Source organism: Chionomys nivalis, chromosome 18 (genome assembly GCF_950005125.1).
Source record: "Chionomys nivalis chromosome 18, mChiNiv1.1, whole genome shotgun sequence".
In the NCBI taxonomy this organism is placed as follows: Eukaryota; Metazoa; Chordata; class Mammalia; order Rodentia; family Cricetidae; genus Chionomys; species Chionomys nivalis.
The window spans coordinates 17,386,057-17,402,683 of NC_080103.1; the positions used below are offsets into that span (position 1 = coordinate 17,386,057).

A 16,627-nucleotide genomic window follows, 5' to 3' on the forward strand; every position below is an offset into this window, starting at 1 on the left:
GGGAATTTGTGAGCAGTACTGAGGGAAGATTTATCCTAGCTGGAGACTGTCAGCTTACTGAAGCAGGAGATGCCTGCGAGGTACAGTGGCGCATGCCTTCAGTCCCAACACTCTGAGGCAGAGGCAGGCATATCTCTGAGTTCAAACAATCCTGGTCTACACGGTGTGTGTCAGGACAGTCAAAGCACTACACAGTGAAGCTCTGTCTTGAGAGAGACAGAGAGACAAGGATAAAGATGCTGGGTACTTAAGGTCAGGAGATGCTCAGGTCCTCCGGATTCCATTTGTTCACACACAGCTGTGTTGCCATCTAGTGGTTAGGTTGATATTTCACTCAGTTTATTTAAAAAAGTGGTTAAAGACCAAACTATCAGATACCATCATAGAAACCAACAACGAAAAGACGGTTTTCATTCTCCTTCAAGCTGATCACCCTTGAGGCTACAGGATATGTGAAAAGGGAACTCCTCAAGACATCTCAGAATGTAGTGAAAGCAAATTCATGCAAGTTTTCTTTTTCTGCACAGGTAGCCGTGAGCTTAGGTGTGTCCCTTAGGACATGTTTGTACTAGCGGTGGTATAAGACTCCTCTTCCTGGTTTCTGAAGTTAAAAATTCAGTTTGGGGAGTGTTTATTTGCTAAGAACCTGATTTTATGTTGACTTCCTAGTCACCAAAATAATACAAATCACTTAATATTAGTCTCAGACTTACTATCAGAGCCAGCTCCATCCTACCCATGAGAGGGCAACAGAATACACACATGAATTCATTTATTCTGCTTGTCTTGGAATTCCAGGTTCCTTCATTCTGCCAAAGAACCTTCCTGGATGCAAAGTTCAAAACATGAATTTCTTTTTTTTTTTAAATATTTATTTATTTATTTGTTTATTATGTATACAATATTCTGTCTGTGTGTATGAATTTCAAAAACACTGCTTTAGTCCCAAATTTCATCGTGTACAACTTATCTGGGATACTTTCCAAATCGATTAGATTAAAAGTCAGTTGGGATGGCTCATGCCTGTGCTGGCACTCCGGAAGCAGGGGTGGGAAGAAGTTTGAGGCAGGCCAGCCTGGGCTACACTGTGAGACGCTATAAAAAAATAATCTATAAAAAATAATGAGACACACATCTATGTATAAAGACGGCATACTCTTTAGGTAAGGGAGTGATGAAGTTCAGAAGACCAGTGTCTATAACTTATTCCAAACAAGATTCACACTATTTCCTCACTAGAGGTGTTTTTTGTTTTTTTTTTTTTTAAAAAAAGGTACTGTCGTTACTTCTCCCTCACCAAAGAAAGTAATCCTTTTATTGTCCCTACCTCATGACTTCACAGCGGATTGGGACATGCTGCCTTTTTTGTCTTTGCTAAATTGGCTGGTGACAGTCATCCGTGATGTGTAATCAAACACCTCTCTGCGGCAGTCTTCTATTTTGGTACTTCTGTGTGAACAAGCGAGGGAAACTTGGTTACCAGACACAAGGTCTGCTGGGGTGGGGTGGGGTGGGTGGGGCGGTTAGATAGTGCTGGGAACTAGGTCCACTCATCCCAGTCTCGCAGAGTGAAACTGGGCTACTCTTGCAGCAGGCACCGAGCCATGTGCATACCTGAGCAAGATCGTGTTGCCGGCAGGAGCGCTTAAGCGTGAGTCTCAACCGGGTGTGGCAACCTGGTCGGCACGGGGAGTGGGCATCAAAAGCATCTGGCTCGGGAGTCCAAACCCGGGGCCAGGTGCGTTATTGGCATCTCTCTACTAACTAATGTTCCCAAGGAATGTTTGCTCACTGAGTTGCTTTATGGTTTTCTTAAAGGAGGTGCTGTTTGCTCCTGATACAACTAGGCTCTCCCTCGAGGTGCGAGTCCGTCGAGTGTGGTTGGTCCGACAGCAGATCCGGAAACAGAGTTTTGGCTCCACCAAGCTTGGGCCAAGGTCGCAGCAGGGAACACTCTGGCGCACCAGAGTCGGGGGGCGGAGAGACCGCCAGGCGTGGGTTTTGGGCAGGGTGCAGAGACCGGGGAAGGGCGGAGCCTGTGGGTGGGCGTGGGGCGTGTCCAGGCCGAGAAGGGGCGTGTCCGGGGGCGGGGACTGCGATCTGCGGGGGCGGGACGAAGAGGCCAGAGTTGGATCCCAGAGGCCACAGATGCGAGTATCGGATCCTTGCGGGAGTCGGTGTCGCGGCCCAGGCAGGTAGGCGATGGGATGCGGCCGGCCCGGGAGGGAGGCGGCGGGGCCTCGGTCTCTCAGCTGTTGGCGTTGCCCCTGGGGCGTCCCGTGTGCCAGTGGTCTCCAGGGAGCTGGGCACTTTGGGCCAAGGGAAGGCGGGTGGCAGCCTGCGTGCGAGCCGCAGGCGCGGTCGGGGGCGCGGGCGGAGGAGCCGGGGCGCTCGCCACCCGGAGGAAACGCGCCTCTCAGGCGGTCTTGAACTTGGACGTGCCCAGACGGTGCGCTTGAAACAGCAGTAAAGAGTGTATGCGTGCTCTTTGCCTCCAAACGGTCTGGCAGGCTCAATAGTGGAAGTCGTCAAGTAGTTTTTTTAAGTAAAAATTTCACCAGTGGGCCTGGAAGTACAACTGTGGAGTAGCCAGGAGAGAAGATGATGATTAGATTATGAGTCAGTAGGCTCCACTCTGGAGCTCCGGCCCACAAACAAAACGTCGCACCTCCGCCAGGGTAACTTTTCCCAGCTTGTTTCCCCTAAGTGTAAAACTGTGACGCCCATGGGTGTTCTCACGGTCAAAGGACAGGAGTGACCGCGTTCATCAGATGTCAGGCATTGTTTGATACACATGCACCCTGGAGCATGTCTAGTCTGTGAAACTACTAAGTGCTTAGCGCACAGTAGGCGCCCTGTAGACCTATATCTCAGAGCTGCTGATTCGCCTACAGTATGTTAGATAAGTTCTAACTTCTGCCTACTATGTAAATAAGCTATTTACGCTTCTTTTCCACACAATCACCATTGTTTGGAGAGCGGATCTATTCTTAACTGAGTCATGAACTTTTTAAAATAGCATACTACTATCTCTATAGTGTTGTGGAATCATTTGCCATGAAGTTTGTACCAATCAGAGAGACTCTTTTCCTCGGCCTTAGATAAAGTAGTCACAGTTGAAGATATCTGATCAAGTGAGCTGAGAGGATTGCTTCAAAGCAGGATTTAAATTTGTTTTTGTAAATTGAGGGGCTGCTGCTTATAGGAACATCTGAATCTTCTAAAGCAGTTAATACGTAGCTGTGGGTTTTGTACAGTTTTTATTATAGACGGCTGTGTCCTTTACTTGTACAAATTTAGGGGGAGATGGGAAATTAAAAAAAGGAGTAGCAGGCTATAACCAGGGGTACTTAAGGGTGCCTGGAGTCGTTTCAAAGGCAGAAACCAGGAGCTACAATTGTCTCATGGCCTTCCATTAGTCTGTCAAATGTGGCAATAGACTTTTTTTAGACTCAGAAATATCAGTGCGTTTGATGGAGAGCCGTAGGCAGCCTCTTTCCTTTTCTAATTTAAAATGCAAAATTAGGGATGTGCATGTAGCTATTGGTGATGTATGTACCTACCACGCACAAAGTCCTGGGTGCAGCCCCAGTACTTTGTAAACTGGGCATGGTGGTTCACACCTCCCACCCCAGCATAAGAGAGGTGCGCGCTGGGGTTCAAAAGCTCAGGCCATTGGTTGTATGGTGAGTTTGAGGCCAGCCTGGGTACTCATGTGACTCCACTACCATGCAGAACAAAACAAAATAAAAAATTCCTCCTATTATAAGGTTAGCGAGATGGCTTGGGGCGTAAGGGCACTTGCTGCCACGTCTGAAGACCTGAGTTCAGTCCCCAGGATGTGTAGAAGGAGAGAACCAGCTCCTGCAGATTGTCCTCTGACCTCCAAATGTATCCCACCACATTGCCTCCTCCCACAAACTAATAAATGTAATAAAAATTTATTTATTTTATGTGTGGGCACACAGGGCACACACACAGCGCACATGTTTAGAGGGCAAGAAACAATTCGTGAGACTAAATTTTCTTCTGTCCTGTGGGTTCTGGGATGTGAATTCAGGCTCCGTGGCAAGCACCCCTCCCTGCTGAGCTGTCTCATTGGCCTTTCTTTTCTCTTGCTTTGTAGGTTGAATCTAGGGTCTTGTGACTACTAGAACTCTACCACTGAGCCACACCCCTAGCCCCAGCTGGAAGTCATATAGTTATTACTATTTGGTTTTTCGAGACAGGGTTTCTCTGTAGCTTTGGAACCTGTCCTGGAACTAACTCTTATAGACCAGGTTGGCCTCGAACTCACAGAGATCCGCCTGCCTCTGCTTCCCTAGTGCTGGGATTAAAGGCGTGCGCCACCACCGCCCGGCCATTACTTTTAATGATCTGTACTGGTCCTTTTGCTATAGGTACTGTATACCATAGTGGAATTAAGTGGAGGACTAGAGGGGAAATTAATAGTAAATAATTTTGTGCTCTTTTAAGAGTTTTCTTTGTGAGCCTGGAGAGAAGACCCAGTGACTAAAAGCACTTGATGCTCTTCCAGAGGACCTGAGTTCAGTTTCCAGCACACATGTCTGGTAGTATACAACTGCCTGTAACTCCAGCTTCATGGGATCTGATATCCTCTTCTGCCTTCCAAAGACATATATGCAGTGTATGCTCATATTCATATATATATATATATATATATATATATATATATATGTTGAGAAATGAAATTTATGCCCTGGCAATACTGAAGCTTGTGTATGACTGCTCTGTTGAACTTGTACATGTTGGGTTTCATGGTCTAAGTTGATGAGAACAACTGACCAGGTCTCTTCCTCAAGAGAGCACCAGTTGCTGGGAATTGAACTCAGGACCTTTGGAAGAGCAGGCAGTGCTCTTAAGCCATCTTTCCAGCCATATATATATATATATATATATATATATATATATATATATATATATATATATATGCAGTATACACACACACACACACATGTAAATAAAAATAAATCTTTAGTCCAGTGTAATGGCTCATGCCTTTAATCCTAGCACATGGGAGGCAGAGGAAGTGTATCTCTATGAGTTCAAGGCCAACTTGGTCTACATAGTGAGTTTCAGGCTAGCCAAGCTACTATGGTGAGTTTTGTTTCAAATTAAAAAAAAAAAACTTATAGAAAAAGTTTCTTTTTTTTTTTTTTTTTTTTGGTTTTTTGAGACAGGGTTTCTCTGTGATTTTGGAGCCTGTCCTGGAACTAGCTCTTGTAGACCAGGCTGGTCTCGAACTCACAGAGATCCGCCTGCCTCTGCCTCCCGAGTGCTGGGATTAAAGGCGTGCGCCACCACCGCCCGGCTAGAAAAAGTTTTATTTAAATGTTTTCAACAATTTAGTGGGAAAATAGGTGTTTTGAAACTTTTGTTTTGTTTTGTTTTTGAGATAGGTTGGCCTTATGTAGCTCAGGCTGCCCTCAAACATGCAGTAAATTCTATCTAGATCTGAGTGTTAGGATTGTGGTGTTTACCACTATGATTGTCTAAAACTATTTTTCAAACCAGCTTTAAGCATGTTCTGCATAATGAGTTTACTGAAAATTTATTTGTTGATCTTACAGGTCTAACTAACACCTTGTATTTGTTTTACTTACTGAGCACCTGTCAAGGCATAGTTGAGAACCTACACTGTCGGCATGCATGGGGAGGAGGTTTCCTTCCTGGGAGCGTATGTGCTCCTTCTGCTGAGTGGGCTAAGAAAGTACTGGAAAGCCATTTGAAAAGCTCAGCACAGGCAGCGTCCTGTATTCATTTTGTGTATTAGCTTTTTAGTCCTCACAAAATGTACCACTGAGGGATGCTGTCATCATGAGAGGCACAGAGAAGATGAGTAACCGCCTGCCACCAGGTCAGGCAGCAGAGGTGTCAAGCTGCAATGATCCTGAGCTCAGCGCTCAATCGCTGCCATGTATTGAGTTCAAATTCTGTAAGACACAGTGAAATCCAACAGGTATTTAAAGGACTGAATTTTTATGAATCTCAAATCAGACAGGCAGAAAGAGAGAGAGAGAGAGAGAGAGAGAGAGAGGGTGGGAGGGAGAAGAGGAGGAGGGACAGACAGAAAAACTGGTATTACAAGATATAGAGGCATGTCCAAGCTACAGTTTAATTATACTTTGTATGTAAAACTTTTTTTTTCTTCTGGTGAATGACATGGGATTCTCCTTGTTTTTAAACTCCCAGCCACTTAGGGCATTATCTTAGCAATATAAGATGTGTCTGTTTTCAATAAGGAGTTTAAAATACTTGTTCTCAAACCATGACTTAAATGTTAGAAGCAGAAGAAATACCCCAGTCATGGTGGTTATACCTGTAGAGGCAGGAGCCAGGAAATTTTGTAGGCTGGCTTGGGCTAAGTAGGGAAATCTGTCCCCAAACAATAAATAAATAAATAAGGTCACTATAGTTTTAGTATGATAATAGAGCTATAAATATAATTGAACGGGAAACAATGTGGTAGGGAGGAGGGCTGTAGAAAAGGTTGAATCAAGTACCATATTTGAATTGATTTTGAGGGATGACTAGGAGTTTGCCCAGCTCGGGGAAGGTATGGATGAGGGCCAGGGCTTTTTGTGATGTACGGTAAGTTTGAGAAATGTGTTCTGGTTACTAAAGTCAGAGGTACAGAGATGGGTGGTTGGGCTAAAAATAATGTAGAAAAAGAAAATTGCAGAGCACGGTTGTTTATTACATTAGATCACTGCAATTGCTAGGTAAGTGTGGGGGGTTAGGCCCCCTGACTTGGAATAAAGAGTGATTAAATTCAGGTCGGCAAAATCTTTCACTGTAGTATATGGTATTGAAGTTTTTTTTTTTAATACTTTTTAAGTAACATGAATTTTTAACAAATACATAGTTTAAAGCTATGACTCGGCAGGGGCGGGGGGGGGGATGAGTCTGTTGACACCAGTTATTGGAGAGAATCTGTGTGTGAGGAGACAATGGGTCAGCGGTAATTAGACAAGATTACACACGGATGGTTCTGTGTGGTGGCTGGATTGAATGAAGCCAGGCAAAAGGCAGAGAGATAGGTTTGGAGGTTGATAAGATATATAGGCCAAGTTTGCTATGAAGTACTCCTGGCGGGGCAGATGAGGATCCGGAGGAAGAGGAGAGGGGCAGCCATGAAGACAAGGGGATGGGGAGTGTTCAAGAATCCGTTAGCGGAGGAGCGAAAAAGGCAATGACTTTGTTTCTTAGCTTGGAAAACTCAGTGACTACAGAGGCTGGCTTTATTATTTTTTATGGGATGGGATGATAATTGTCTCCGTTCTGAACCTGTTGAGTTTGAAGTGTCTGTAGAGCAACGAGATGCAGATGTCAGGCAGGATCCAGAGCCCAGGATGAGGGTAATGGGTGCTGCAGATCTCAGAGGTAACCAGCCGAGGTTGACACTGGTACCCAGACTCACTCAGGAAGAGAGCTTGCCGGTTGTCATAAAGCATTCAGATGAGCTTTAATGGAAAGTTAAACAACTTTCAGGCTGAGATACAGCCTGGGTGCTAGAGGGCCTGTGTCGCTTGGTTGAAGCCCTGCAACCAGCTTCCACCGTCTTGTAAGACTAGGTGTGGTCCTCACCTGGAATCTTAGCTCCAGAGAAGTAGAGGCCGGGGAATCAGAAATGTAAGGTCATCCTGGACTGCATAGGAGTTTGAAGCCAGCCTGAGCCTTACCCTAGCTGCCCCCCGCCCTTTTTTTTTTAAAAAAAAAAAAAGAAAAAAGAAAAAAAAACAAGCTCTTTCAAGTATTTTCAACGAGAGACTGGGTGTAGCTCAGTTGGTAGCGTGCCTGCCTAGCCTGCTAGAGGCTTTGAGTTTGATCCCAGATTCACAAAAGCTGGATGTGGTGGTAAAAATCAGTACCCCTAGAATGAGGTAGGTGAAGGTAGGAGGGTCAGGAGTTCTAGGTCGTCTTCAGCTCTACAGTGAGCTCACAGCCAACTGGGGCTAGCAAACAAACACTTGGGGGGCTGGAGAGATTGTTGAGCAGTTGAGAACACTCGTTGCTGCTGTGGAGGACCTGGCTTCCGTTCCCAGCACCCACATGACACAACCGTCCAGGGAGTGTGATGCCTTCTTCTGGCCTCCCACGGCACTGCACACATGTGGCACATTTATATACATACAGGCAAAACACTCATACACATAAAAATCAGCCCTTTAGCTGGGCAGGGTGGCGCCTACCTTTAACCTCATCAGAAGTGGATGTTTCTCTTTTTCAAGGATAGCCTAGTATACCGAGGGAGCTCCAGGCTAACCAGGGGTACACGGTGAGACCCTGTTGAAAAAGAAATGGTTCCTCACCTGTGGCATTGGCAGGTAATTTGAAGGTTTGTTCCAGAAGACATCAAATTCTTGAGATTGGTTCTTTATTTACTCTGAAGAGCGATCGTTTTGTATTGAGACTAAAAAACTTCCACTGTTGAGCGTGTTGCTATTTTTACCACTTTACGGCAGTTCATTGTTTCAGCCGGGATTTTCAACCCTCACCCAATTAAATGCAAAAGAATGAAACGGACTCCTAAGTGAAGCTGATAAGCACATAGCATTGTCCATGGGTTTTCCACACTGGAGGTAGGACAAGTTGCCTGTGTCATTACGGTGAATCTTTTCTGATTTTAGTTCTTACATGATTTATGTCGGAATTGAAAACAATGATAAGATAATATATGATTTAAACTATATGCCGTTCTTTATAAGGTGATGGAAGTTACTGTTTTGTGAACCTTGTGTGTGCGTGTATGTAAAACCACAGCGACATTCTCTTCTGCTGTTGCTGCCCTTACACAACTTGCCTTTGATTTTTCCCACCCCCACATCATGGCTGCCCTTTGTCATCTTCCCTTTTGCTGTTCAGTGCCTCCTTTCCTTGTGTTTGCCACTCAGTGCCTCCTTTCTTTGTGTTTGCCACTTTCCCAGAACTCACTTTCTCCACAAACATCCCTTGTCTTAGCCCCTTAACTGAGACTTCAGATTTGCTGTTTTGATGGCCTCCTGTAGCCCAGGATAGCCTTAACTTTTGAGGCATCCTCCTGCCTCAGCCTCCTCCAGAGCTCTGGGTTAGAGTGTGTGCCACCACCCTGAGCCCAGACTCAGCTCCTGCTGTTATCACATCCTTGTCTTCCTGGCTCCCCTGACGTTCTGTGCACACTCTTGAGAAGCAAGGCATTCCCACATTTAAGGGTGGTCAGTAATTTTCCTATCTTTGGTCCAAGTTTATTTTCTTTTTTACTGTGTCCAGGTTCTGAGAGAGTTTAAGAATTATATAGTTCATCCCTTCTGTGATTCATGTTCTCCAATGCCAGCTAAAGATCCGTCCGTCCCCTGTCTGTTCACCACAGCTCACCCCCAAGCAGCTCTTAAAGATCGGATCCTGAGGTTGAGACTGGGAGGCTCAGAAGTTTAAGGTTAACCTGGGATACTACAGTCAGATTTATCTCAAAGTAAACAAACAAGCAATTGAGCTATTCTCAGGTAGCCAGGCCTTTCGTTCTTATCACAGATACTCCCTTTTTACTATAGTAGGGCCATATGACGTGAACAGAATCAACCAACTTGGTCTCACGGGACACACATTTTCTCATCTTCCATTTCGGTAAGAACTGTCACCGTTCTTTCTTTCGCGAGCCCTTCTTTCTCCCCCTTTCCTGCATGTTCTTTCTGTTAGGAATATTGTTAAGACAAGCCTCTCTGCCGATGCAAATAATTCCAATCAGACCAAATTAGACCCAATAAAAGATGCCCACGTTTAATGCAGCGCCCCCAGGTGGCTGAGGAAACATGGCAAGGAAGAGACAGCAGGGGAGACCACATAAAACCCAGAGACCACGTGTTCATTCTCTGGGCCGCAGCCTAAATAGCCTGTGGGAGGGGTCCTGACCCTGCTTGGCAGGCTTTCTGGGAGGTGGAGTCCAGACCAAGGCAACTCCCACGGGGAGGGGGCTTCCAAAGATGGATCCCGGGTATTACATTTTCCCTTGTTCCTCTCCTTCCTCTTTCCCCTAAAGCAGCTGTTCTCAATCTGCGGGTTGTGACCCTTTCACAGGGTCAGTTGACCTGAGACCACTGGGAAACACAGATATTCTCATTATGATTCATAACAGTAGCAAAATTACAGTTACGAAGTATCAGCAAAAATAATTTTATGGTTGGGGTCACCACAATATGAGGAGCTATAGATTAAGGGGTTGCAGCATTAGGAAGGTTGAGAACCACTGTTCTAGAGTGGTTCATAAGATTTCCCCCAACTTTCACATGTTCTGCTTGAAGTCGTTCCCTTATTTTTGTTTTCATGGTATCTTTTACTGACTTTCAAATAAACGTCATATCCATACTTTGTCCGTTTTCCTCCTCGTTTGCTGTCACCAGCCTGGGTCATCTGTGTTAGTTGCTTTCTCGTTGCTGTGGCCAGAAGCATTTTAGCTCCCAGTCTTTGGGGATACAGTCCGCCGTGCTCTGGAAGACATGGCTGCCAGTATGTGAGGCACGTGTCACACAGGTTGCCCTCAGAAAGCAGAGGAGACAGGAAGTCGAGCCAGGCTTACCAAACCGTGAGGCCGGCCTCCTGTGACTCACTTCCTCCACTGGGCTCCACCTCCTAAAACTTCCATAGTCTTCGAAACTGCACCATGGTCTGGGAATGCTCAAAATTTGAGCATGGGGGACAGTTTACACTGAAATCACACCACCATCCTTTTGAAAACCTTTATTTTATTCCCTGTGGCCACGTGCATGGACCCTGCCTCAATCCTTAGCTGTATGACATGAGTCTTTAAGGACCTTTCCTCCTGTGACAGCTGTGACCGGGGCTCCCTGGCTTGCTTTCCCGTTAACTGGTGAATTCTAATCTGTGACAGATGTTCTCGGAGATCCCAGCTTTTACTAATGCCCTCTGTACGGCTGGGGCTGGAGCTCAGGTGGAGCACTGTGCAGGGCTGGGGCTGGAGCTCAGGGGTGGAGCACTGTGCAGGGCTGGGGCTGGAGCTCAGGGGTGGAGCACTGTGCAGGGCTGGGGCTGGAGCTCAGGTGGAGCACTGTGCAGGACTGGGGCTGGAGCTCAGGGGTGGAGCACTGTGTACGGCTGGGGCTGGAGCTCAGGGGTGGAGCACTGTGCAGGACTGGGGCTGGAGCTCAGGGGTGGAGCACTGTGCAGGGCTGGGGCTGGAGCTCAGGTGGAGCACTGTGCAGGACTGGGGCTGGAGCTCAGGGGTGGAGCACTGTGTACGGCTGGGGCTGGAGCTCAGGGGTGGAGCACTGTGCAGGGCTGGGGCTGGAGCTCAGGGGTGGAGCACTGTGCAGGGCTGGGGCTGGAGCTCAGGTGGAGCACTGTGCAGGACTGGGGCTGGAGCTCAGGGGTGGAGCACTGTGTACGGCTGGGGCTGGAGCTCAGGGGTGGAGCACTGTGCAGGACTGGGGCTGGAGCTCAGGGGTGGAGCACTGTGCAGGGCTGGGGCTGGAGCTCAGGTGGAGCACTGTGCAGGACTGGGGCTGGAGCTCAGGGGTGGAGCACTGTGTACGGCTGGGGCTGGAGCTCAGGGGTGGAGCACTGTGCAGGGCTGGGGCTGGAGCTCAGGGGTGGAGCACTGTGCAGGGCTGGGGCTGGAGCTCAGGTGGAGCACTGTGCAGGACTGGGGCTGGAGCTCAGGGGTGGAGCACTGTGTAGGGTTGGGGCTGGAGCTCAGGGGTGGAGCACTGTGCAGGACTGGGGCTGGAGCTCAGGGGTGGAGCACTGTGCAGGGCTGGGGCTGGAGCTCAGGTGGAGCACTGTGCAAGACTGGGGCTGGAGCTCAGGGGTGGAGCACTGTGTAAGGTTGGGGCTGGAGCTCAGGTGGAGCACTGTGTACGGCTGGGGCTGGCAGCTCAGGTGGAGCACTGTGCAGGGTTGGGGCTGGAGCTCAGGGGTGGAACACTGTGTACTGCTGGGGCTATAGCTCAGGGGTGAACACTTCTGTAGCATGTGTGAAGCCCTGGCTTCAAACCCTTTTACTTCCCCCCAAAAAAACCCCTGTGCCAGTGGAACCACATGCTCTTGTTTTGTGTTTTCACAAAGCCTAATTGAGATACTTCTACCTCTCCAAGCCTTTGCTTCTCCATCTCTCCCCTCTTGGCAGATAATCATGCTTATTATTTCAAAGCAGGGAAGCTGTAAAAGCCCTCCGCTAGAAGTTCCTCATCGTGTACCCCTTAAGCCTGCAAATCTGCCTGCGTCCCTCATCCTTCGCTTGTCTATACCCCTGCTCCAGTGGAAGAGCAGCCCGCTCCTGGTGACTGCGCACCTCTCCAGGTCCCACTGGAGGTCCCTGCCTTCTCTCCCTTCCGGGATTCTGCTCTCTATCCTTGTTTCTTCCCCCTTCCTTCCTGACGCCTTCCCACCCGGGTTTAAATATAACTTCTTTCCTGTGCTAACGAGAAAAGCTCTCCTGTACCCAGTGTTCCTTCCCAGCCCTCACTGTGTCGTCCCCTTGCTGCCGGGTTGGGTTAACTCCTTGAAGGATTGTCTACAGTTGCTGCTCCTGAGCTTCATGGCCCCATCCACCCCTACTTCACTGCCATCTCCCCGGCAGCATCCTCCTTACCGCTCGCCCGGGTCCTGATGACCAACAGACACACAAGTCTCCGTCTTCCTGTCTTCTTGGCTTTCATAATTCTGAACACTCCTGTGATCTCTCTGGGCTTTTGTCTACTTTTGTGATTGAGTTACCATCTATGGTACATATACACTGAGTCAGAATGCCTGAGAACTGGCCTGTTCTGAATTGGCAGTGTTTCTGGAATTTATGAGATACTAATTTCAACAGAGAGTGATGACTTATAAAAGCAATTAAAAACAATCGTATTTGTATAGCAATGAAGAGTCATATGGTACAGAATGAATGAGTTTGAGCCAGATGTGCTGGCATGCACATGTAATACCAACTACTTCAGAGACTGAGGTCGGAAGATTGCAAGTTCTAGCCCAGCCAGGGCTGTGTACTGGGGTTGAGAAGTTCACACAGAAACCATGAGATACCTTTATTACCAGAGGGGCTAGAGCTCAAAGGCAGCAGATCTAAGTGGTGGGGAGATCAGGAGGAGGGACTAGATTCCTATTTACTGCTGAGAGTGTAACTTAGTCCAGCTGCTTTGGAAAAGCACTTGGCAGTGTGTTGTAGTAATAGACCCACCCCACAACATAGCAATTCTAGATAATACCAAAAAAAGATTATGTCTATCAAAGATATATATAAACTGTTGATAACAGCTTTTTATTGTCTGATGCCAGGAATCCAGTGTGTGTCTGGCACGTGCTAGACAAGTAAGTGAGCTCTACCCCAGCCCTGCTTGTCAGCAGGGGCCAGGTCTACAGACAGTCCGTATACACATCAGCGGGACAGGAGACGTTAAAAAGTAAATGCTGGCATTTTTTCCATTAAATAGAATTCTATACAGCAACGACAACAAAAAAGAAAAACCCTCCTATATACAACAAATTAACCATACAGATATTATTTTGTACAAAAGAAACTCTGCAAAGAAGATACATACCAGAGCTGGAGAGACGGCTCAGTGGTTGGGAGCATGCTCTGCTCTTCCAAACCATCAGAGTTCGATTCCCAGCGGCCACATCAGGTGGCTCACAATTACCTGTGACTCCAGCTCCATGGCAGCCTGACACCTCTAGCTCCTGTGAGCACCGGCGCGCATGTGCATACCCACACACACACACACACACACACACACACACAGAATTAAAAATAAATCCTAAAAAAAGAAAGATGTACTGTAGTTTTTAATGAAATATAGGAAGAGTAAACTCTAAGCCGTGGATAGAAGCAGAATGTTGGTTCTCTCTGAGCCTTGGTTACTTGCCAGAGTCCGGCTCCAGTGGGGTTCAGGTCTCAAAGAGAAAGTGTGGAGTTGGCGGTGAGGAGGGATAGAGACAAGATCTGAGGGTGAATACACCTTCCTTTCTTTCTTTCCTCCCTCCCTCCCTCCCTCCCTCCCTCCCTCCCTCCCTCCCTCCCTCCCTCCCTTCTTTCTGTCTTTCTTTTTTTTCAAGACAAAGTTTCTCTGTAGCTTTGGAACCTGTCCAGGAACTCATTCTGTAGATCAGGTTAGCCTCAGACTCACAGAGATCCACCTGTCTCTGCCTCCTGGGTGCTGGAGTTAACGTTGTGTGCAGCCCCCACTGCCACCACCCAGCTAAGGCTTCACCTTTTATACTCTATAATTGCACAAAGGATTAAATGGGAGAAAGGGAGAAATGAACTGGGGTGTGTCTTGTGATCGGGAATTGAGAAAGCCAGCGTTGACCTTGACAAATTAGTAGGCACCAGTCATGTGTTAATGGAGGGCCAAAAGTTCCTCTTGCCAGAGCTTTGGCTCCCTTTTTAGCAAGCAGGAACTTTCTTCAAGCCCCTGAGAGAATAGGGGGTTATCTAAATATCTGGCCTTGGGAAAAGGACTTTCTTGGACACACACACACACAAGATCAGGAGATCAGGCACTCCATTACAGAATATTGTAGGGTTTTTGGTTTTTTTGTTTTTTGTTTTTTTTTGGTTTAGTTTATCCAAATAGCTTAAGTTTAAAGTAAGCAAAGACAAGGCGAGACAAATTTTTCTGTGAGCCCAAGTAGACCTTAGGAGTGTATAAACCTTGACTATCAAATGTACCTTACTATCAAGGCTGTGTCACTTATCTAAATCTAGCAGCTTGGTGTTCACTTCTGTGGGAACAGGCAGAGTTGTCATACTGTATGGTTCCACGGTGACAGATTTTTTTCCAAAGAACTCTTTTGTTTAAAGAGGCTGCAATTTTATACATTTTCATCCTTCAAGGCCTGCACAAAATTTAAAAGGCATAAGGAACGCCTATAACATATAGCGAGAACCGTTACAAATGGAAGTGAAGGGGACCTGGAAAACTAGTTCTGCTAAGTCAAATGCTGGGACTTCGTCAAGCAACAAGCAAGCCGTTTGGTCCACATCAGCTACTGGCGCCCCAGCAGTTAGAGCACTCCCGCGTTTGCTTAGGACCTGGGTTTGGTTCCCAGCACCTAGGGTAACAGGCAACCGTTTGTGTGGATGTCCTAACCCTCAGTTCTGGCCTCCATAGGCACTGCCTGCACATGGGACACACACATCCATGCAGGCAAACGCTCATTCACATGAAATAAAAAGAAGTAAACCTAAGAAACGGCTAGGCGTGTGAAAAGTGCTAACACGAAGGTAATAAAACTAAGTCACAGCTGACTGTACTGAGCTGCAAAAGCCACGTGACCGCAGTGGGGTCACCCAGTCATCATTCTCTGCAGAAGCCACGTGACCGCAGTGGGGTCACCTAGACATCATTCTCTGCAGAAGCCACGTGACCTCAGTGGGGTCACCCAGTCATCATTCTCTGCAGAAGCCACGTGACCGCAGTGGGGTCACCCAGTCATCATTCTCTGCAGAAGCCACGTGACCACAGTGGGGTCACCCAGTCATCCTGCTCTTCTCACTCTGAGGGAAACGAGAGCTTTACCCCTCACCACCACCATTTGAGAAGAGGAGACTGGACAAAGGACAGGTGTTAGCTGTATGGCATCCTAGTTCCTATTGGTGGGGGTTAAGTACATAGATGCATGTGTGTACTTTAAAACAGTCTCTAGAAAAGGATTCCGACTAGAGAAATGGCTTTCCCCTCTTGTATTTGTGTCTCCTTCCATATTGGCACACAGATCTCTAACTCGTCCTTCTTACTGGTTGTGTAATACCCAGTCAGGGTGCTGCCGGTTGCTAACTTCGTGTGTTAACGCATAGAAAACTGGGTGAGAGGCTGAGATGCACTTGATAGTGCTCTGCCGTGCACTGGCCCTGGCAGCTCACACAGCACTTCTATCAGCCCGCATGGAACATCCCCTCTCACTCTGTTCTAGCTCCAACAGCCCGTGCTGGAGCATCTTTTCTGGGAGTACCACTACGTCTGCTCAGGTGAGCATCTCTTCACACAGAGGCTTTCCTCGCCCTTCCCTGGCATGCTGGGGATAGAGATCTACCTTCTCCACTCCATCTGCTGGATTTAGGGCCCCACTGATCAGGGAGAGAAGTGCTTTTAGTAACAGCAATAACTGTGATTGTTTCTAAATGGTGTTGTGAGCCTGAAGGTGTCGGATGTATTGCAGACATAGCAGTATGGTTCCCAGACGAAGTAGGGTTTCTAGTGTTCTAAATGGTGAGTTGAGGGAGTTGAGACATTTGTCTGATAACCAATTGTTCCTCGTGGGGCTTTGATTTCCCAACCATTTCTGTCGCTGTGACATAAACACCGTGGCCAAAAGCAAGCTAGGGAGGAGAGGGTTTATTTGGGGTCATAGTCCATCATCTATAAAATTCAGGACATGGATTCAAGTAGAGGCGAGAGCCATGGGGAATGCTGCTTAATGGCTTGTTCGGGCCCTTCCTTCATCCCTCCCTCCCCTTCCTCCCTCTCTCCCTCCCTCCCTCTTTCCCACTCTCCCTATCTTCCCTCCTTCCCTCCTTCCCTCCCTTCCTTTCTTTTCACCCAGTACCTCCTGCCCAGGAAGGCTGGGTCCTCCCACATCAATCATTAATTAAGAAAATGACCTACAGACATGC

General features: G+C 47.4%; 1 protein-coding gene across 1 annotated transcript in view; it reads left to right on the forward strand.

Moving 5' to 3' along the window:
• The first annotated feature begins 2,127 nt into the window (after positions 1–2,127).
• Dennd2c (DENN domain containing 2C) overlaps positions 2,128–16,627 on the forward strand; it is a 79,581-nt gene continuing 65,081 nt past the window's right edge. The window contains exon 1 of the mRNA XM_057793391.1: positions 2,128–2,195. The gene's annotated coding sequence lies outside the window, so the exon portion shown is untranslated. The remainder of the gene's footprint in view (positions 2,196–16,627) is intronic.